This window comes from Culex quinquefasciatus, chromosome 2 (assembly GCF_015732765.1).
Source record: "Culex quinquefasciatus strain JHB chromosome 2, VPISU_Cqui_1.0_pri_paternal, whole genome shotgun sequence".
In the NCBI taxonomy this organism is placed as follows: Eukaryota; Metazoa; Arthropoda; class Insecta; order Diptera; family Culicidae; genus Culex; species Culex quinquefasciatus.
Genome location: NC_051862.1, coordinates 168,220,050 through 168,244,858, shown reverse-complemented (window position 1 = coordinate 168,244,858; position 24,809 = coordinate 168,220,050).

Below are 24,809 nucleotides of genomic sequence, written 5' to 3'. Positions count from 1 at the left end.
AAAAAAAACATAATCTCTGTTTTAAGCTAAAACAGCTTGGATTATGTCTTTAAACATCTTTAAATCTTTCCAGATTTGTCATTTCCCCTCCCCGACTCTCATAATGTTCCACTTTGCGTAAGTCGGCGCCAAAAGCCCTCGTTAACATCTTCCAAACCAAGGCACACCAACCACCGTCACCCAGAACCGCCGTCGTGTCGGTTGAAAGTGACTTTGGAGCGCGAGAGACAACAACGTGCCAACTTGTTATGATTACGCTCGAAATGGCATCACATTATTATATATGCGGAGGAAAAGCGGCCTCATTTTCCGCAGCCCCTTCGTTCCGCCCAGTTCCTCAACACCAAAAGGACACATCCAGAACATTACTACGTGCTGTCTATACACCGTTGACGTTGGTGTGACTGTCTGTTGGGACCACGTGACAAGTGTAGGGGAGGGGGACGGGAGATGCTGCAGGAAATGTGTCATCTCTGAAGCGCTGGATGGTGAACGTGCAGAATGTGGCGGCCTGAAACCGTTGCCAGGCCATGGGAATTTAATTTCATATTCATCTGTCTCTTATGTATACTGACATTTTCTAATGAAGGATGTTTTCAAGGCATTTTAATGAGATCTTTCTGTTTAGTTAGTTAGAATTGTATAAAATCTTTGAATTTGTCTAATAAAATTTACACATTTTTCTAATTATATGGATTTTGTGTGGACTCGATTCAAAGTAAAGTTCCTTAACTTGGTAGAAATTCTCTATTTTCATTCAAGAAGTATTTTCAAATTATTTTTAAATTAGTAAATTTATCAGCGATTTGAGCAATTGCATTTTTATTACATAATCCCTCTAACCACATCACTGATTTGCCAAAGCCATGCAAATAAATTAGCTGATATATTTTATTTTTATTTTTATGCATTACGGTGGTCCAAATCCGGGCTTCCTCGGGGATACCCTCTAAAATCAAAAATTGGCCAATCACTAGGCTAAATTCCATAGCAAATAAATTAAAAAAAAAAAAACAAACATTTTTGAACTGAGCCCTAACATAATGAGTCTGATTATGAGTGCTGGAAAATGCACTTCAATTTGTTCTCAGTCGATTTGACTTCTGTTTTTATTAAAATGACCTCACAGAAGAAAAATCATGGTTATATTACAACTTTTATGTCAGAAAAATGTGTAATTTTACCTCTAAAAATGTGTGATTTTACCACTTTTCTGTAATGTCGCTTTTTCAGGCTAAATTGAATTAAAATTACATCATAAAAGAGATAATATTTAACCTTCCAAATTTACACAATTTTTTGCTGTGTATTGTTATTTCAAGTATTTCATGCTTTTCAAGTACCTATTTCAAGTATTGCAATTACAGTCCAGACTTGATTATCCGAAGTTTAATTATTGTTATATGGATCTCGAAACTTTCATCACTGTTGATCAATTCTCTACGAAATCGGCCTTTATTCTTAAATTTTAATTTTTGTATTTTTGAATCCGCCTGAAACTTTTTTGGTGCCTTCGGTATGCCCAAAGAAGCCATTTTGCATCATTAGTTTGCCCATAAAATTTTCCATACAAATATGATGCATGAAAATTCAAAAATCTGTATCTTTTGAAGGAATTTTTTGATCGATTTGGTGTTTTGGGCAAAGTTGTAGGTATGGATATAGACTACAGTGTAAAAAAATGATACAAGGTAAAAAAAATTTTGGTGATTTTTTATTTAACTTTTTGTCACTAAAACTTGATTTGCAAAAAACACTATTTTTATTTTTTTTTTATTTTTTGATATGTTTTAGAGAACATCAAATGCAAACTTTCCAGAAATTTCCAGGTTGTGCAAAAAATCTTTGAGCGAGTTATGAATTTTTGAAACAATACTGATTTGAAACAGGGCGTAATATTGAATGTTTGGCCCTTTTGAATTGTTAGTCTTGGTTTAAAAAATTTGAAAGTATTTTTTTCGAAAAAATCGGAAAAATTGAATGTTTCATATTTTAACATTGAAAATCGAACCATTAATTGCTGAGATATCGACATTAGAAATTTGTGTGTTGTTTGGGTGGGACTTAAAAAACATCGATTTTCCTGTTTTTAAACACTTGCATGGCAATATCTCAGCAACTAAGGGTCCTATCAACAAAGTTGAAAAATGCAAAATATAGAGAATTTTCTAAGCTTTTCAAAAATATTTTTTTCTAAGGGGGGCAAACATGTGCACTAATTTAAAAAATTAAAAACTTCGACTATTTTCAAAAAAGTCACCTAAAAATGGATTTAACTCGAAAACGTTGCACTTTATCAAAATTTCACTAAAGTACTTTTTAATTGCAAATTTGATTTTACATCAAAAAATAAAGTTGAAAAATTTTTGGAACCAATTTTTCGATTTTTTGAAAAAATCAGTATTGATTCAAAAATTCATAACTCGCTCAAAGATTTTTTGCACAACCTGAAAATTTCTGGAAAGTTGACATTTGATGTCCTCTAAAACATATCAAAAAATAAAAAAAAATAAAAATAGTGTTTTTTTGCAAATCAAGTTTTAGTGACAAAAAGTTAAATAAAAAATCACCAAATTTTTCGATCAAAAAATTCCTTCAAAAGATACAGATTATTGAATTTTCATACATCATTTTTGTATGGACAGATGCCAAATTTGTATGGAAAATTATACAAACTAATGATGCAAAATGGCTTCTTTGGACATACCGAAGGCACCAAAAAAGTTTCAGTCGGATTAAAAAATACAAAAAAAATCGAATGACCGAAATCTGAGGAATCGCTGTTTTTTATCGCCATCTTGGATTAGAAAAACATCTTTATCACTTTAGCGTTTTATTGGGTTATACTTAAGCTCGACAATCAAAAATAAGACAACGAAAAAATTATTTTTTGTGATTCGATTATCAGAAGTAATAATTTTCCACGGTTTTCAAATAATCGAGTCGTACTGTATTTAGTTATTTTAAGTATTTTAAGTATTTTAAGTATGTTAAGTATTTTAAGTATTTTAAGTATTTTAAGTATTTTAAGTATTTTAAGTATTTTAAGTATTTTAAGTATTTTAAGTATTTTAAGTATTTTAAGTATTTTAAGTTTTTTAAGTATTTTAAGTATTTTAAGTATTTTAAGTATTTTAAGTATTTTAAGTATTTTAAGTATTTTAAGTATTTTAAGTATTTTAAGTTTTTTAAGTATTTTAAGTATTTTAAGTATTTTAAGTAATTCAGGTATTTTAAGTATTTTAAGTATTTTAAGTATTTTAAGTATTTTAAGTAATTTAAGTATTTTAAGTATTTTAAGTATTTTAAGTATTTTAAGTATTTTAAGTATTTTAAGTATTTTAAGTATTTTAAGTATTTTAAGTATTTTAAGTATTTTAAGTATTTTAAGTATTTTAAGTATTTTAAGTATTTTAAGTATTTTAAGTATTTTAAATATTTTAAGTATTTTAAGTATTTTAAGTATTTTAAGTATTTTAAGTATTTTAAGTATTTTAAGTATTTTAAGTATTTTAAGTATTTTAAGTATTTTAAGTATTTTAAGTATTTTAAGTATTTTAAGTATTTTAAGTATTATAAGTATTTTAAGTTTTTTAAATACTATAAGTATTTTTTTAATAAAAATGATTAATACAATTTTTTAAATTTTGGGTTTTACTTATGAATTCTCATACAAAATTGAAATGCAACGCGAAAAATGTGGAGTAAACCAATCGCTCCCAAATATTACGGAGTAGCTCAGGGGCCTGAAAACAACCAAAAAAACTTCTTATAAATTGACCATCTCGAGCCACCCTAGTTGATACAGCGGCACATCTCGCTCTAAGTTTCTAATGTATTTTAATATTTTTATTTTATTTTTATGTTTTGTATTTTTGCATCTAGCTTAAATAGCCGGCAGACTTACTGAAAATATATGGCTTTTAAAACTGACAGCATTTTCCAGATGGTAAGTTAAATTTTGCTAATATTTTTTCTTGATTTACAAGGGTTGATTAACTCTTTAGGAAAATTTTAAATTTTTCAAAATATTGAAATTCTGTTTCTTATAGTTTTGTGAACTGTGAGTATATTTAAATTTCCGAATACTGCTCGCTAATTGAACTGATCAAAATCTTCAATTTGACTTCAGAACCGCCTCAGAAACCGCTAAATCAATCTCCCAGCAAGTCCGCCCAACAAATCAACCTTTTTTCCGTCAAGTGTCAATTAATTTCCTCGCTCTAATTATCCCCCCGTCATAAATCATCGTTGGTTCTCGGCGGAGCTCGCAAACCACTTGTCAAAGACCCATTTGGCAGCTTTTTCACGGCATTTTCGCACACACACACACCAGCACTAAATGGGAGGGATTTTCCCACTTGGTGCGCTTCTAATCGTTCCCAACCAATTAATTCCACATTTACGTTCATGCTCGGAGCGCCGGGTTTCGCGCTTTAGGCCAAGCTAGGATGGAGGAACCGAGTAGAACAAAAAAAAAAAGAAAAGAACAAAACAGGACCAAAAAAAGCTTCAAAGCTCCCACCGCCATGGCGACGAAGGACGTTCATTTTCATCCCGTCGTCGTCCCGGGCTGGCGGTTGTGGTCGCGTCGAGGAAGATTGGCGAGCCACTTTTACACCCTGCTCATTTGGGCAATTTATTTGGTGGAGGTGGCTGAAAGACCAATTGTTGCCTCATTACTGGGAAAGACGGTAAGGGCGTGCACGTGGCGCTATGTTTGACGTTAGTCTTAAAAGTTATTACTTTTTTGTAAGGAATACTTAAAAAGGAAATTGGGAAAAATCAAAAAATAGTTCATCGTGATCGTGCTACCTTGTCGCACGTCGATTTTGGGCCAACATTCGATTTCGAGATATTCAATAAAAACCGAAAAAAAACCGTGCGTTGCCACTTTTCATATGAAAGAAGTTTCAATCTTGATAGCACATCTTGACACACCATGAAAATAGCTGTAAGTGCGACAACTGGCCAAAGGGATTTCAGGTCAGAACGCGTTTGACACATGTACATGCCCGACTACCGTAAACATTTGTAGTTATAACTCGGGACTCAAGTAACCAAATTCAACCAAACTTTGGGACAATGCATGTAATGGTCAACCAAACAAAACGTTATTGTTTACATTGCGTGCTTTTTTGCGATTTTCTCGAAACGTCAAAAAGCGACATGCGACAAGATAGCACAATCACGTCGATATGTTAATTGTGGAATTAATTTGTTTTTGACTACTTCCAAAATTCTGTTTCAAAACATAAATATTTTGAATCAATTCAAATTGATGTGAAATTTGTTTCAAACGTCAACAAACAACATAATCCGTGACATTTTAGTCATGACTAACCGTAAATCTTTTCCAGTGACTTTCTTCGATGTCACTAAATCACACTCTTCTCGCGTCTTCATCATTCAACTTTCCCACGGGTCTTTACGTCTTTTCGGAAAAGCCATTATCCCCGGCTTGTTTATTTTCAATTTAATTTCCCAAATTAACTGACCTCCCACTGTCACTCTCGGACAGGGTCCTTAAACACCATTTGAGTGATGATCCATCTCGTAGCCGCCAGGCGCCCAGCCATCCTCAGGCTGAGGTAATTAATCTCTTCGCTTATCGAGTCACACAAACACAAAAATCGATACTTTATTACGCGCTTTCCAGGGTGCTTTTTAAAAGCTTTTTGTTGGTTATGGCGTGGTCGGGAAAATCTTGTGCCACAACTTTGGTTGTTTCCGGTGGGAGAGGGGGGTTGTTGACCTGGGGGTTTGGGACAAGTTGGGACGGTGATTGTTTGCCAAACAAATTAGCATATTTAATAAATGTTTCCGAGAATTGAGCTGGAGTTTCCGGGTGAGGGAAGGGATATCCTTTTTAAACTTTGGGCTCTTATTTGGCTACAGGGGATACAATTTGGGAAGGAAATAACCCTTTCGGAATTGTGTTTTAAAAAGTATAATTTATAATGAAGAACTTTGCAGTTTTATACAAAAAAGAAAAAAAAGAGTTTATGTTGTTCAAATAATCATCTAAAAAATTGCCAAGGTAATGAAAAGCGAGGCGCACTACTTGAAATAATTGTTACTAAAAACTTGACGCAAACAATTTTCGTTTCTCATTAGCCCCAATATCATAATCACTTGTACTTCATTGAAACTTTGAAGATCGCGAAAAGGAAACAACTTTGCGTACAAATCTCGGATGAAACCGTAAAACTAAAGGTTTCATCCGCAAACAACTTCATCAAAGTAAAACAGAGAGTGAGAAAAAACAAAAAATGCGATAATGTTCCAGCTTTTCCGGAGAGTGGCGATGATTCCAGGTTGACGCAAGCTCGGCACGGACCAGATGCTGCCACAGTTGATGACGGAAAAACTGTCGAGAAAAAATATTTTTTCCCTAGGTTTCTGCTGCAGGAGAAGGTCACCATCCTTCTCTGACTTGGTGGAGTGGCCTAGCCTGGCCACAAGTAGGGCTTAACGAGCACCACTTTCTGGTGATCCAGGGAAAGGCAGACGCCAAAAACTTAAAAATGTAATTACGGTTTAATGTTTGCTGCTGCTTTCAAGGCCAGCTTCCGTTAAGCGGAGTGTTGTCAGCTAGAAAGTTGAAATTAGGAGTTGTTTTCAATAATCGAGTTTAAATTTATTTGAGGGTTATTTTCACTAAAGTAAAAATCAGATCCAACATATTTTTGGCAGAATAGTTTTAAAAATCAAGTATTACTAAATTGGTAAAGCAGTTCATTAATTTGCAACATGCAAGTCCGTTACGACATAAAAAAAATGATTCTTCGGGCCAATAGGGTTATACTAATTTGGATGTAAAATACGCTGAAGCCTTACTGAAATTTTTTTTATGCCGAAAAATAATCAGGGGAAAGTGGGACAAGACGACCATATGGGGCAAGAGGAACGTTATTCTTACAATTTCCAATATTTCCGATATGAGGAATTGTTACTAGCAATGCAATTAGTAAATTCTACTACCACATAAAATGAATAAAATGATTATCAAATATCCGACTAATTTATATACGTTTTTAATAGGTTTTAACGAGCATTGCCTTAGCTTTTTATACATGCTCATCTTCCCCTAAACGACAACACGCTTGGAACGGGCTGTTGAGTAAGATACTTTCTGTCAAGAAAGCCCAAGAAGCACTTTTTGAACATTTATTTTAAAACCGTTAATTAAGTTTAACCGAGTTTTTGAATATATGGGATTTATTCAGAAATAAAAATCATAAAACCGTATCAAAATTTAATTTTTACAGGAATTATTCGATTATTAATAATTTTTGTGCACAAAAATCACTCGTCTGCTCGGATTTAGCTTGAACTAAGCTGATAAAACCACTTTTTTAATTTTTGTGATTGATAAGGATATTACTAGATTTACAAGAAAAAATATTATGTTTCCTTAACCAAACATTAACCAGTTGCATGGATACAAAACATGTTTTATACTCGAAATTGAACTAAAAATTACTGTGGTGAGCTTCAGGAGAAACACTTTTCATTAGTTTTTTTTAACGATTTTACAATATAATTTAAATAATTTTATTATTTTTATTTCGTATGAAATAGTCAAGGATTCAGCAATATTATAGAAGTCTTATCCTATCTGTTTAAAACGTTTTACAAATACTTTGATTTTTTTTAAATAGTTTAGAATGGAAGCTTCTGTTTGATTTTTTCTGTTAAATTATATTATATTTCTGTGTAAACCAAAAAAATGTATGTGACGGTGTTTTCAACATTCAGGGTTAAAACACACGAATTTTACTCCTACATTCAAATGCATTTTCAACAGCAAAACTTTTTTTTTCGTTATTTTATACAAATTTCATACTCATGAGAATTTGACTTTTGAAGCTTGGAACAATAATTTGTAGAAGGTACATTTTAGATTTAAAATCATCTTTTGGATCCATGTTCCCGGTTCACGGTATCATATTAATTAATAAAAAATCCAATAATAAGCTTAAAAATCTCCAACCTTCAAAAAATCGATTGTATCAGCTCAATCAGAGCAGACACGTGATATTTTTACACAAAAAATATGTAATTATCTTTTAATTCTCGTAAAAAATATTTTTTAATACGGTATTATGATTTTCATTTCAAAATAAATCCAATGTATTTAGAAACATGATTAAACTTAATTTTAAAAATGTTTAGCGATTTGCAACCTTCTACAAAGTTGTTTCTTGCCTTATTTTGCACATTTTTTATGAGTAAATGACACGTTAAAAACATCATTTGACAAGTTTACAGAATAGTTATTCTAAAGTTTACAATAAATAATAAAGGAATTTAGAACAAAAAACATAAAAAATAGATATCTCAGAAATTTCCCGATGAAACATTTCGCTCTTAGAAGCTTTGCAAAGCTGAGAAAATATCCTATAAGATACATTTGACAGTAGCGATGACTATTTTTTCCTAAAATTTTTGTTCTAGAAACCACGCCGTGGTTTAATTTGGAACACCTGCCTATATTTTTATTTTTGTAATTTGCCATGATTTAACTTTTTCCATTAAACTTTTATGTTTCACTTATTTTTGTTTCAACCATACCAACCAACCCCCTCGAAATGTCAACGTGGTTAATGGACGACCCCAAAACTGTTATTATTTTTAAGTGTATTAACTCCTTTGTAAAAGTTATGCTTGGTATCGATGTTTTGAGATTATTTTTTTCAGCAATGTAGCTGTTGTTGCTGATTTTATTAGAGGAACGGTAACCCTATGGGTAATTCCCAAATGTTTTTTTTTTTTAGAAATAGACATGCAAACACATACAAAAACAATGTTATTTTTTCCTGAAATTTACCCTGAAGTGCAAAAACTGGTATGAAAACGAAACGAAACTATTGGCACTACGCCCCCCGGGGCATGGCCTTCCTCTAACGTGGGATTTCTGCTCCAGCGCCTCTGACGAGACAGGAGAAACCGGGACCGACGTTTTACTTCACCATCCGATAGAAGCTCAGTGGATAAGGCGGGAATCGAACCCGCGTCTCATAGCATCATCGGGATCGGCAGCCGAAGCCGCTACCCCTGCGCCACGAGACCCAAAAACTGGTATACTATATGCATTTTATAAAAAAAAATGTTACGTTACCGTACGTTAACTCTACGAATTTATGCTTTTTAACATTTTTTTTTTGAAAATTTCAATGTTTTGGAGAAAACATGATTTTGTCCAAACTTATCACTAGTTTAAACATTGTCCTTGTTGGTTTCTTGAACCCTTTCAGGCCTGATTTTTTAATTATTTTTTTTGTTTTCAGTCAATAAGGGAAAATGGTTCTTATGACCATACCTGACCAGACCTGAAAAGGTTAAACGTTTTTAAAAATAAGTATCCCTTACCAATATACTGCTTTCAAATATTTTTATATGGACGCATTGTTACGCCCTTCGGTCATTGGAAACCCCCCCCCCCCCCCAGAATGTTTAAGCCAAATAAAAAATGGAAAAACAACTCCCCGTTTTGTGAAGAGCTTGGCTCAATTCTATGTTATACTTATTTTTATCGATTTTTAAGTCTCATTTCATTGAAATAGATAAGCAAAATCAAATGATTCCTTATCACTGGTATTAATTAGATTTTGAATTTGCGAATAACTTTGAATAGATTTGTACTGACCTAATTGAAGTGGCGACATCAGTACCATGAGCACAGTTGGTCTGTTGTGGGGTTAGCAAATCTGTCATTTCCGTTGGCTTCCCGGTAATATCCATAATGACATTGATGCGATTCGTAAATAGACAGTTAATTATTCCATTGTCGCTCACAAACAACATCATTACACGGCTATTTGGAGCAAATCCCTCCCGGGAGAGTGTACTGGCTGCAGTGATTTCAACAGAGCAAACACAATTTAAACGGGTTTTCTGTGGCATTATTTACCAATGCTCAACTGAAAAGCTGATGACTGATGATGATGTTTGCCTGCGAGTTGATTAGAATGTTGAATTTGCTAAAATGACACTTGCTTTCAGTCAACACATGTTTCCTAAAAAGTACCTACAAGTGTTCGATTTCAATCACAATCCGTTCATTCTGTGAGCATATCTTTCATTTTCCAGGAAAACTTGCTCAAAGCTCCAATTCGACTGTTTGCCTGGTTGTAGCGATACAAACGAACCACCCACCACATCTACCAGCAGTGCAATTGATTACAGTTGGAAAAGTTTGCTAACGACGCCGATAATAGTGAAGTGGCAACGGTGGATGGAGCCGGAATTTGAAATTTTTCCTCGACTTGTGCAGAAGGAAGGCAGACCCGGTGCCTGTTTTTTTTCTGGTGCAACAGCTGGTTTCTTCGGTGGTCCAATAGGATGGAAAGTTTTTGCCTCCCCGATTGTTATATCATTTGCGGGGAAAAGTGTGTTTCATTATTTTTCAATTTGTTGGCCTTGTTGCGAAAAAGTTTCCTGTAGTGGCTTGGAATAAATTCAAACATTTGTTTGGAAGATGTTTTTCATTTGTGATAAGTTTCACTGGCACACAAATATTTATAGTCTTTCTTATTGTCTGAGTTGAATTTTCTTGAATTTTTTACATTTTTTCAAGTTGACTGGATAGAAGAATTCAGATTATTTCTAAGAAAGATAAGTCTTTATAAAACTACATTTCATCAACAGAAGCAACTCCTTGGAAAACCTTCTAAACAAGGCTCACGATTCAATTAGCAATCCTCTTCAGCGCTTACAGTCACCAGCCCAGTAATTCGCCTTCAGGGCATGTCCCCAGCCAAGTGTGTTTGTGCTGTTCTTGAATTAATTACATTAGTTGTGACTGCCGAGTCGAGGGAGTTTCTGTTGGTTCTGTTCTCGAGAGGCGTTTTCTAGGATAATTTGCCAGGAAGACAGATTCGATAAGCTGACATAAGAAAATGATCAAGATGAAAGGGCACATTGTGCAGGGCATTTGATGACTGCCTGGTAATGGTTTAAGATAAATAAGTGATTTGAGTAAAAGCTTCTTTGATTTTTTTTTTATTTTTTTTTAATATTAAATTAAGCTTTAAGATTAAAGATGTCATTTTAAATGATTACTTTGTCAATACACATCAAAAACCTTATTCAAAATCAATGATTTGGAAAACGCATTTTTTGCCGGTTTCGGCGCATTGCATATTTTTTCAGCAACCTTTGATTTTTTCTAAAAATATTTGGAGTTTTTTTGTTGAAAAATCCAATAAACCAACCAATTTTGATTCCAGAATATGAAAGTTCTTTAGGAAGGATATTTATTAGCTTTATTTATTCTGCAACTAATTTGAAATCGTTCATTGATTAAGATGAGGTTAATAAATTAGAATATTTAATCAAGTTTCGGTGGTGCAAACATCCACCGAATTTTTTGCTATTTGATTGCCTTTTAAAAAAGCTTCAAGTAAAAATATGTATTGAATAAAATACGCAATTGACCATGCAAAAATTTAAGATATTTTTTTATAGATCTTATGTAAGGTAATTTAATTTTTTTTTACAGGAACGAAGCTATTATAATGCATTGTATTTCAATTACAAAATAATTGAATTTTGAATTTCAGCTTATTTTCAATTGGAACAGATTAGAGGAAAAAACATTAAATACATTTTGTAAAAGTCTTAGAATAATTCTCTGCCACTTGGTACAATTATATTATTATTTTTAATTTAGATGAAACTTTGGTATCCCTTTTCAAAAACCAAATGACTTCTTGGACTTGTTTTTTTTTCAATTCAATCTCAATTTTGTACAATTTTATTTTTTGTTCAATTTTTCATTTTTCATTAGGCCGATGGAAATATTTTTCAAAGTTTTTGTCCCTCAGCTCTGGCCGGGGTTGAGGGTGGTGGGCTTCAACATTTACATGGAAACAGTGTTTTAAAATGCGTTTTACATTAGTACAGTTGTTTTGCAATCATTTGTTTTCAAAAAATGAAAGATTTTACGAAAACAACAATGTAAGCCAAAACAATTTTTTTGCGGTAATAACCATCGGAAATTTTCAAAAATTCAAAACATTTTTAAATCAACCCAAACATGCTAAAAATGATTCTATACGCAGAGGAATGATTTCAGCTGATTGCACTTAAATTTCCATTGCAATTTTGAAGTTTTTTGAAAAATATTGCGATGTTTCCTGATTTTTCGGGCCAACTTTGAAGGGAGAGTCAAAAACTTTCAATAAAATTTGCAGGGCTGTGGAGTCGGAGTCGGAGCCGGAGTTGGTGGAGTTGGATTTTTTTGGGAAGCCTGGAGTCGGAGTCGGCTTAATTTTATTAGCTGGAGTCGGAGTCGGAGCCGAAAATTTCTTATTACCCGGAGTTGGAGTCGAAGTCAGAGTTATCTTAAATTCAACAAAAATTATGTTTATTTTTTATTTTTTAGTATTTGCATGCGTTGCGTTGCCATTTTTATTTTTTTTAGAGATCACTAAATGATAACCTGTTAATCAGCTCTTACCCAAGTATGTAGTATCATCATAACTAAAAAAAAAAAAATAAAACAATATTGGAATTGTAGTCAGAAATAATTAATTGATTTTTTACTGCATCCTTTTGCCAATATTTTTGTACCCTTTAAACTAAAATTTTACCAAATTTAATCTAGTTCTTTCTGAAAAAAGTACACACACAGTCATCTTATACCCCGATAGTGAATGTCTTGGTGGTTTTAAATAAATCAATTTTCAGGAAAAAAGTTACGAGGTACATAAAAAAATATAAATAATAATCACTATTTATGGAAATCGAAAACAAAAAAAATCACTGACAGGATAACTCTTCCAACAAATATTCAACGGTTATAACAATCTGTTACTTGGAACTCAACATGCGCATTTTGTTTATAACTTTGTACAAAAAATTAAAAGTGTCTGAGAATGTTGATCCTTAGGCAAACTATTTTGATATTGTTGCAAATTATTGTTGAACAAATCTCAAGATTTCAGGATAGGACAGGATTTCAAGATAAAAAAATATCCGTGACCTAGAAAATTTTTATCCTGAGGATTTTAGTTTTTTATCCAATTCTAAGTTTTTTCATATATGTTCATGGAGGCGCACGACCATTCGTAAAGCTTCGTTTCAGGTGAAGTTGCAAGAAGTATCGTACGCCTCCTTTTAAATATATAAAAAAATTAAAAGTAAAATAAATCCAAAATTCCGAGGTTAAATATTCCCTAGGTCACGGATATTTGAAAAGAACCCCTTAAGCGTTCTTACCACGAAGATTTTTTTAGATACAACTACTTCAGCCTTGGCGTGATGTCCATGTACGTCTTAAAAATTTCAATGGAGCTTTAAAAAATAGTTCGTTTAATATTGTTATTTAAAAATACAAAGTGACTATGATAGTCACTGTGCTTCTTAAAAATGTCAACTTAAAAGTGGGCAAATTGAATTTATATGTTAAATCAATCATTAAGGCCAGCTTTCTTTTAATTATCATTAAAAAAATAACAATTTAATATTTTAGCTTTTACTCAATTTAATGAAAATTTGAGATAAAGTAAATAAATCCAAATTTATTTACCAAACTGTTCTTCTGAAAATGCCTTCAAAACTGGCGTTTTTTATTATTTCTGTTTCAATAACGTCTAAAACTTGTAAAACTAGAAACTTTTTTCCGGTTTTTTCCACTTAAAGAGTTTTTAAATAATCCTATTTATCAATGTTTTCGAAATAATAGTAAACTAACTTTTAAAATATTTAAAAATATGTGGAGTCGGAGTCGGAGCCAACCATTTTTTGAAAGCTGGAGTCGGAATCGGAGTCGGCTAGAGTTGGTGGGCCGGAGTTGGAGTCGGAGTCGGAGTCGGTTGGATCTGAAAGCCGGAGCCGGAGTCGGAGTCGGAGTCGGAGTCGGAGTCGCTTGAAATATGACCCGACTCCGCAGCCCTGAAAATTTGTACCAGTCTTAGAATGTGATTCAAAAATTTCAAAAAAAAATTTTTTTTTAAACTTTGAAAAAAAAAATACTTTTTATTATTTTGTTAGATTTGTGATTAATTTAAAATCTACTTTGCATTTACCAAAACAATGATATTGAACAAGGTTATCAAATTATAACAACTTGAAAGTAATTTTTATTTAAAAACGATTTTTTTTTCAGTTCAATTATTATTTTATTAGAATTTTACAGTTGCATTTCTTCTCAAAACCGGAAAAAGAAGCTATGGGACATTTTTTCAAAATTTCGTTCCATGTGCTGAATATTGTTCCTTGAGCTACTTTTATGCTGTGAGTCAATTATGAACAGAGTCAGTCAACATTTACTCATTGATACTCAAGATGATGTTTGTATGGAGAAAAATATGAATCAGTGTTAAGAAAATATTGTTAAATTTTGCGTTCTTTCTGTTTCAATATGTTTCTTAATATTATCAAAAAAATCAAACCATCCACATTAACGACCCCCGGGTCTTTTGTGGTCTCTATTGCAAGTTTCTGCTCGAACCTAGGAGTCCGAAGGCTTGAATGGGGAGAGCACCCAAACCTTTTTTACTCCAAGGAACCTTCCACCCCAGTGTTTGAACTGACGACCTTTGGATTGTGAGTCCAACCGCCGCCAGCGATTCCACCGGAGTAGGCTTGGTTTGGTGTGTTGTTTGTACTTATGGCATGGAGACGACTCCTACACCTGGAATGACTTAACGGCCTAACAACCAAGGCCGGGACCGACATTTTACTTCCTCATCCGATGGAAGGTTGCAGCAGATGGGAATCGAACCCAGAATCATCCGCTTACAAAGCGGACAGCGTAACCATTCGGCCACGCACTGCCGCCTCTTCTAAATATTATATTATACACAAATAAATATATCAAAAAAATCACTGCTTTTTATTAAATATTAATCTTACACGACTATCAATGCCACCGATGTTGCTAGATTAATTTGAAACCTCAAAATATCTCCCTGGAGCAATGAAAACTTTGCAGATCAAACACACTCATGATAAACCAGTGCAACAGTGCTGCCAGCATAATTTTCGAAACAGCTGCAGCAGATCCTCGACAATAGCTCGACGCTGCAATGCACTCCGGAACCGACCGGTGGTTTCCTGCAGAAGCAGCAGCAGCAGCGGTAATGCACAGCTAATCGTACCACTCGAGAAGTTCAAAATTTCCTTCCTCGCCCCATAATGGCGCAACTTGTCGACCCCTGAAGTTCGCGTTGTTTGCCGTTGTTGGGCGGGAAACATTTACTGCTGCTGCTAAAACGGTGCAATAAATTTACACAGAAATCCCTGTGCTGCTCCACTCGTTGCATAAATTATGGCGCTGCTGCTGGAAGACTTCCTGCCTTTAAGGGGGATCATTGAATAAAGCGATGCAGGAGTCCTGCGTCCAGGTGAGCCAGCTGGGAACACGTGTTTGCGTCACAGGTGCAGCACGGTGCATATTAGCACTGTATCGAGAACAGAACCTGTCAGACTGCGCGCACTGCTCTGGGATCTGGAATAGCAAAACGTGACGATAGACTGAAGATAAAGTATGGCGAGCAGTAGTTCAAGGGTAGTAATCTGTGCTGCACTACTCGGTGAGTTCGATGAGTTTGCACCAGCTGCATGGATTTTAATGTGGAGGGATCGGGAAGTTTGGAGCCGAATTTATTATCGACTTATCACTGGTTAGCATCAGCACCTGGTACTTGTTATGCTACACATAAAAAATCGAATTCTGGTAATCGTGAATAAAGTTCGCGAATGTGAACGTGGTTCTCGCATTCGTGAATTTAATTAAGAGCGAGTCCACGAACAGGGCATACCCCTTTGTATGGGACGTCGTTTGGACCTCACCAATCTGCCTGAAATTTACAGGGGTTGTTTGTACGTATAAAACTAGCATCTGGCCAAAATATGAGCACTCTAGGTCAACGGGAAGTGGGGCAAATCGGGACACAAAGTTTGAAGGTTCAAAAACGTAAAAAATCTCAAAAAGGCTATAACTTAGGCAAAATTCAATTTAATTTCAAAATTCAAAATGCATCTTAAAGGGCTTGAAAAATGCAACAAAATGCAGGGTAGAGCATCCCAATTGGTTAATTCTAAAGGGAGTTATTGGCATTTTAGTGAAAAAATAGCATAATTTTCAAACTCAAATAAAAAAGTGTTCTATCCAGATATCAACTCGGTTCGACCTGCAGCTTGTAGGGGACATCTGGAACTACCATCTGAGACTGAGAACGCTTTGGGTAAGGCAGTTTAACATATTGAATAGACACTTTTACTTTATGTAAATTTTTTGGTTGTAAATTTTTGCTCGGGGGACCCCTTAGATCCCATTTTATGGCGATAATTTTATCATATTCGTGTTTCTGAGGCAATTTCACAATAGAAACATTCATAAAAATGTATAGTATCATCCATTTTAACCCCTTAAAAAATGGAAGATAAAAAAAAATAAGAAGCTGCTTTTTTTCTGGTGTCATCTAGTATTCTTGGAAACGAACTTGATTTTCAATAAATGTGAATCAAAGTTTTTTTTAACTTTCATTTTTAAAGGGTTAAAATGGATGAAAACAAACATTTTTATGCATGTTTCTAATGTGAAATTAACTCAGAAACACGATTATGATAAAATTATCACCAGAAAATGGGATCTAAGGGGTCCTCTGAGCAAAAATTTACTACCAAAAAATTCACTAATAGTAAAAGTGTCTATTTGATATGTTAAACTGCCTTACCCAAAGCGGTCTCAGTCTCAGATGGTAGTCCCAGATGTCCCCTACAAGCTGCAGGTCGAACCGAGTTGATATCTGGATGGAACACTTTTTTATTTCAGTTTGAAAATTATGCTATTTTTTCACTAAAATGCCAATAATTCCCTTTAGAATTAACCAATTGGGATGCTCTAACCTGCATTTTGTTGCATTTTTCAAGCCCTTTAAGATGCATTTTAAATTTTGAAATTAAATTGAATTTGGCCTAAGTTATAGCCTTTTTAAGATTTTTTACGTTTTTGAACCTTCAAACTTTGTGTCCCGATTTGCCCCACTTCCCGTTGACCTAGAGTGCTCATATTTTGGCCAGATGCTAGTTTCATATGTACAAACAACCCCTGAAAATTTCAGGCAGATTGGTGAGGTCGATTCGAGATGGGTATGCTTTGCTCGTGGACTCGCTCTTAACGATTGCGAGAATTTTTTTTTCCGTGTACTTTTTAAATTTTTCGAACAGTCAAGATTTTATGCAAATTATTATGAAAACAACTGCAATTTGAGACTTTGATAAAGATTAGGCGCTCAAAAATGTTCGTTCGATTTACAAGTGTATTGATTCAAATTCAAGTAGGGGGAGAGGGGGTAATATGCACCCCTGGGGCAAAATGCACCCCCTGCTTTTTTCGGTATTTGGAAGAATTGTTCGGGAAAAAATCATAGAAATTGAAAGCTTATTATTGCTTAACCATGCTCAATAAATTTGAGCCTCGTAGTATAAAATCAGCTTTTCATCTAATTTTCATTGAACTTTCATTATGACTTTTGGACAAAATAAAAAGCATTTATTGATATTTTAAGTTTTCAGGTAGATAGTTTTAGCCATAATCTTCATTATTCTATAGATAGATGAGTCCAAAAACATCAAAAAATGCATTTTTAAGTAAATTTTCTGCAAAAAGCGTAGTCGGGGCAAAACGCACCGCTGTGAGGCTCCTTTGTAAAAACAGCGGTGTCATCTAGTGGTGACTAGTGAAAACTACTTTTACCCGGTGCATTTTGCTCCATGTTTCGGTGCATTTTGCCCCGTTGTTATAGTGTATTTTGCCCTAATGTTGCGGTGCATATTGCCCCGCATGGTTGTTTGAAATGAATCAGAAATGTTTTTAGAAATTAGATGTTTTCGAACAATTTTGAGGTTTTTAAAGACTTTTTGCCTTCCTCACTGAGGTAAGGCTATAATCCTGCTCTAAAAATGAACTTTGTATAAAAACGTTGTAGACCCACCTTCATGTATACATATCGACTCAGAATCGAAAACTGAACAAATGTCTGTGTGTATGTGTGTGTATGTGTATGTGTATGTGTGTGTGTATGTATGTATGTGACCAACAAACTAGCTCATGTTTCTCGGCACTGGCTGAACCGATTTGACCCGAACCTGTTGCATTCGACTTGGTTAAGGGTCCCATAGATCGAGTTTTATAAAGATTGAAGTTTCGATAAGTAGTTCAAAAGTTATGTATAAAAATGTGTTTTCACATATATCTGGATCTCACTTAAATGTATGTAAACTATGTCCGGAACCACCATCCAACCCATCGTTGGATAGGTTATCAAAAAATCTTTCCAACGAGTCCAAAACATTGAAGATCTGGCAACCCTGTCTCAAGATATGTCCACTTAAGTGATATTTATGTACTTTTTGTAGCCGGGTCTCATTTAAATGTATGTAAACTATGTTCGGATCCACCATCCGACCCATCGTTGGTTAGGTTATCAAAAGACCTTTCCAACGAGTCTAAAACATTGAAGATCTGGCAACCCTGTTTCGAGATATGTCCACTTAAGTGATATTTATGCACTTTTTGGAAGCCGGATCTCACTTAAATGTATGTAAACTATGTCCGGATCCACCATCCGACCCATCGTTGGTTAGGTTATCAAAAAACCTTTCCAACCAGTCTAAAACATTGAAGATCTGGCAACCCTGTCTCGAGATATGTCCACTTAAGTGCTATTTATGCACTTTTTGGAAGCCGGATCTCACTTAAATGTATGTAATCTATGTCCGGATCCACCATCCGACCCATCGTTGGATAGGTTATCAAAAGACCTTTCCAACGAGTCCAAAAAATTGAAGATCTGGCAACCCTGTCTCGAGATATGGCCATTTAAGTGATATTTATGCACTTTTTGGAAGCCGGATCTAACTTAAATGTATGTAAATTATGTCCGGATCCACCATCCGACACATCGTTGGTTAGGTTATCAAAAGACCTTTCCAACGAGTCCAAAACATTGAAGCTCTGGCAACCCTGTCTCGAGATATGGCCATTTAAGTGATATTTATGCACTTTTTGGAAGCCGGATCTAACTTAAATGTATGTAAACTATGTCCGGATCCACCATCCGACCCATCGTTGGATAGGTTATCAAAAGACCTTTCCAACGAGTCCAAAAAATTGAAGATCTGGCAACCCTGTCTCGAGATATGGCCATTTAAGTGATATTTATGCACTTTTTGGAAGCCGGATCTAACTTAAATGTATGTAAACTATGTCCGGATCCACCATCCGACCCATCGTTGGATAGGTTATCAAAAGACCTTTCCAACAAGTCCAAATTATTGAAGATCTGGCAACCCTGTCTCGAGATATGGCCATTTAAGTGATATTTATGTACTTTATTAATCCGAATCTAAAAAATAGATGAAATTTGTGTACAACCCCATCAAATCAGCCATTGTTGGTAATGAGTGAGGAAGGCTCCAACCACATAGGTGGATTAAATTAATTTTTTCACATAGATGACGAAGAATAATAGTTGGTTTAGAGCAGGGGTGCCCAAAGTATGGACCGCGGGCCACGTTTGGATTTTTTATGGCCCGCGGACCTATTTTGAATGATCATGTAAAATGGCCCGTTTTCCACTTGTAAAGTGATTTTATACTTCAAAATTAATGTTTATTTGAAACTTTTTTATGCTTTTTTATGTTTTTTTTTAGTAAAAAACTAATGATTTATCAATATTTTGATCCCCATTTTAAGACACAAATATTTTGTTCAAAAATCTTAATAATCAAAACAATTTCAAACGTTTCAATGTGAGTGAAACTAGAAAATATCGTCAAAACTTTCATCAAACATTTTTGGAAATATTTGACTTAGGTAATAATCTGTAATTATTACAAAAATATAAGTATTCTATATTAATTTGAAAGTCATTATAACCCTTTTATAAACTGGTCCTCAAACTTAATTTGCACTTAGAAACCTTTTCTCGGGATTCCAACTCATGACAGTTGGATAATGAATCTGATTGACTTCATCTGATTCAGGCAGACAAAATGTTGAAATCGGAGGAATAAGCCTGTTGCGAACATTATACAAAGCTTTTGTCGACCAACCATCCCCTCCCCTCATAATTAAAAATTTGGTCGAAAAATAAGGGGCAAATTTTTTTTTCAAGAAACTGCAAAAGATCAATGGAAATTTAAGTGCAATCAACTGAATTCTATTAAAAATGGTTTTCTCTGCGTTTAGAATCATTTGAGCATATTTTTGATTATTCATGTTTTTATTTTCGTCGAATTTTACTTTTTTCGAAAATAATGATTTCAATTTAACATTACGGGTGCTTAAAGCTATTTTTAACATATTTTTTCATTGATAAAATTACGCTGTTACCTACATAAATTGTTCAGATTACAAGTCAACATTTTTGAAATAAAAAAAACTTTGAATTTTAATTGAAAACACAAGTACATTCAGCAAATTTTTTTCAGATACCAAAAACAAAAAAAAATCAACAATGCCATTGGAAAATGCCATTTCCTGTTTTCTATTATCTTCAATTGGCGAAAAATTTCTAAAGGTTAGAGATATTGTAAAAAATAACTTATAGATGTATTTTCTAGACTTTTAAATTAAAATTACAATATTTCATTTTTATAATCTATTTTGAAAATTTGGCCCTCAAGCTCATTTGAGCTTGAAATTTGGCCCGGCCTTCAAAAACTTTGAGCATATTACTCCATCTGCCCCTACAAATATCCCCGGTAAATCTTCCATTTTCCATCCGCTCCATCACTTTCAAGAATTGAGTAATAAATCTCCAACTGGGCATGAAATTTCTTATTCAGTCTCTCTAACAAGCCATCATTCTGTTCTAAAGCTTCTGTGCTACTTTTCCAAGAAGTAACCAAGAGTTCTCTTTAAGCTGACTTCAAGTTTGTTAGACGTTCTGTGGACGGGGATAGACATCCTTTCACATGTATTAAGAGACAATCCCGGGTCCTCACGACTCTGACCCAGTGAAGGCGTTGAACCTTGCGACTTCCTGTACTCTGTGTAGCCCTGCTATGACTCTGACGTTGCTGATTAGGTGGTGAAACACACTTGGGTACCATAATTCAATAAATCGAATTAATTAGGAGGCTTTTTGTTTGGCTTTCTCGTACTCACATGTTGGCAAATTCCCCGGAAGGGACCAACGACAATCGACACTCACCCAGCCTGGCCGCTGAAAGATCGTGACTTACAAACGGTAGATAGCTTCGGGGACAAACAACATCACTGCACGATATCAACACAATCGGCCTCAACATCCAGAGAGGGAACTTCGCACAACAAAGGAGTCAAGTTGATTAGATTATGAATATTGATGACGGTTGACTTCTGGCCTGACGGTGGCTGACTGACTCGAGTCAACAACAGAAGCGATGATTTCATCCGGAATGATTTGTTTTGAAAGATTTGATTTATTACGAGAGGGCCACAATTAGATTCTCAACCTGTAATTCGCACGTAGAATACGCACAAAGTTGAAGAACACGTACAATTTTGCTTCAAAACCTAGAATCAAGTTCTTGTAATGAAATTCGACATGTCTTTCTAGCCCGTTTTAATCAATTCCATCCGATTTACATTACAGTCCCCCGCCTGTAAACTGGAATTGTCGGCAGCCAACCCCTTCCAAAACCCAGTGTAGACTAATTTCCATAAATAGCATGTACCAGAGAACCGCTTCCGAACGCGCCCGGACATCTTATCAGCATTCCGATGAGGCGTTCTCAATCCTCATTAGAAACCACTGGTGAAAACCATAAAACATGTGTTATCTTCCAGCTCGGGTTCCCAGAGCGTTGAGTTGGGCAGGGCCGGCAAACATCGTCAGAGAGCCCCGGAAGAAGCTCTTCAGAAACATGTTTGGGAAAACCGTCCCGTCCTGATGGGGATGGGAGGGGGTGGGCTTCCTATCGCATCGGTGGAGTTATAAATTTCACCAAACATCCTATTTCTATCCGGCCACACTCACAACCCGGAGTTGGGGCTGCTGCTTGCTTACTTTTGTGTGCTGGTGCTCATTTCAATCAGCTCATTTGGCAGTCTGTTGGGGGAAGACTGGGGATACCGTAGTGCTTTGATTTGGGGAATGTCACTTGATTGAGTCAAAATATTATAATACATCGTTGTAGCATTTCGAAAATCGGACGACTTTGTAAAACATTGCAAAAGACTCGGAATCGATTCAAAATTGATTTTTAAAGGAATGTTTGATGTACTTTGACTTTTGGCTTAAATTTAACTTAAAATCTTATCTCGGATAAACTACAAAAAAAAATATCATCACAAAATTGTTCAAATTACGATCCCTTACGGTACTTTGCTTGATGTTCCTTCGGCACAATCACAGCCAAGCTGCGGGCAGCACATTTTCGGAGAAGTGAAGCGAGGCAGCAGCAGGCTAACCAAACGTCGACGGTCCAATTATGGCCACTCTTGCCTCTGTTGGCCCGCACCTTGCACACTCCCGCCTCGTTTCTCGGCGAACCCCTCCGGATCGCGATCTTTTGGCCAGCATAACACCCACAATTTTCCACCCCGCCCCCTCTTTGTCTGCTTCAATTCTGCAGTATTCGAATGTTTTGCCAGCAGATCTACGATTAATCTGGCTTGCGTGCCTTTTCTATCGCTTTCCTATCGTTCGTGCTGGGAATTCATAAAGTTTTGCTACTTTTAGCTTTTCCAAGCGGGTTTGGGGGAAAAGGACCAAACATAACCGGGTTTGTCGGTAAGTAAATACTTTTGCCAAAAGAAGAAAAATGTTTACCAATGGAATATTGCTCCTCTTTCAGGATGCATGACTTTCGGGGTTATTCAAAGACCGTGGGAAAATTTGAATGTCAAATCTGATGACAACTCTAGCAAAGTTATGAAAACTGCAGGATTAGTGCCAGAAAGATCCAACTTTATGGTTGTAACCACTTCCAGAGATGACCATCATCGTCAACCCACGCGCAGCCGGCCAAGGCTCCACGAGGTGGTAAAACCGTTGTACCGCAGGCAGGAAACCACCCCCCATTATCAGCTGCTTTCTCTTACCCACCTCACTACAGCTCCGACAAGGCACTGTTTGCTTCCCCCGAGTGCTAATAATTCATCATATTAAAGCCACTGACAGCAAGCTTTTCCGATGGTTTCCGCATATTTCCCACGTCTGCATCGTCAGCTGTGGTTGTGTACATCTTGCACGGGAAAAGTACTTTAAAAACATGAGATAAAAATATAGAAACTTTTAAAACAAATTACATTCGGATCTCTGGCTGTCGATCTTCTCGATATCAATATTGCTCCAGTTGTCAATAAATTTTTCAATCCCTTCAAGAAGCATGGTTTGATTTTTCGTACCTCCCGCTCTCGACAGTCCCTTCAAAATCGACGACAACGAAAGAGTCCACTGTAACGTCATCAGGGGTGACATTGGGTCGGGGGTGAGATAGGGTCATACAAAAATGCCGAAATTTGTATGACTCAATTTCACCTTTCACCCCCTAGACCCAATGTCACCCCTGGTACATTGAAAATTTGTCGACTTCTTGGGTGATCTCAACCATGCGTACTGCCTTAATTTTGCTATCCCAATAGACAACGGTGGGTGCGCATGGTTGCTTAAGTTGATTCCGTACTACATATTTATACAGCAATTCCCCACGAAAACAGCATGATTTGAAAAAAAAGTTCTCCGATCGAGCTCAATTTTTTTCTGAGGGATCCTTGGCCAAAATAATTAGACCCGTATTTTTTTGTTTGGCCATTAGGGTGACCTACGCCATGTTAGGGTGGTTCGAAAAATGGCAATTTTCGTCGATTTTCGCAAAAACCACTTTTTTCAAAAAGTCATATCTCCGCGCCATTTCATCCGATTTTAGCTGTCCTAGACGCAAAAGATAGGTGATTAGTTTGGCTATTTGGGAAAAATAGTAAGAAGTTTCAAAAATCTAGCTTAACATTTGAAAAGGTCGTTTGAAAACTTAAAATGCTGTTTTGAAGGTCTCGGGACCAAAGAGCCTATGTCTGAAAATATTTTTATCGGATTCCTCGGAAAATTTCACATAACATATCAAAAAATGGTGAAGTTATATTTTCGATACTCTGAGATACGATTTTTTGAAAATAAAAACTAGGGTTTTCGACTTCAAAAATGGGAAAATGACGAAAACGGGAAAAAAATCTACTTTTTCACTAAAACTGCGATAACTTTATAATGTTAGCTTTGACCTATACATGTTAGGGTACCAAAATTTTCGTTATTAAAAGAAGCAACTTTTGGTACCATAACATATTTTTTCCCGTTTTCGTCATTTTCCCATTTTTGCGCGTTTTCCGGGGTTACCAATTTCCCGGGAAACAGGAATTTTTCAATCAATTTCCCGGGAAATCCTGGGAATTGCCGGAAAATTTTAAATTTATTGAATATTGTTCCCATCTAGGTTCTGAATTTTATTTTGCATTAAATTTGAATAGGATAGCGACTCTAATAGTTAAAATAAGTGTAAAGATCAACTGATAGCTTAAATGCATGTAAAAATAAAAAAAAAGTACATTATTTCTAATTATATAAACTCAAATCGTACAATAAATCAAAAAATGATCTCTGGTATTTTTATTGAGAAGTATTTTTTCATCAAAGTATTTGGACAGTAAGTTAAATGAATCCATACTCCACAATTTTCAAATTTCTTTAAAACTTGCCTCTGTGAGCAGTATTAGAGAGTTTGGTTTGACACATTAATTTTAAACGAATAAAATCATTCAGTAATTATTTTTTTCATAGCAAATAGCTTTTCTAAACCAAGTTATA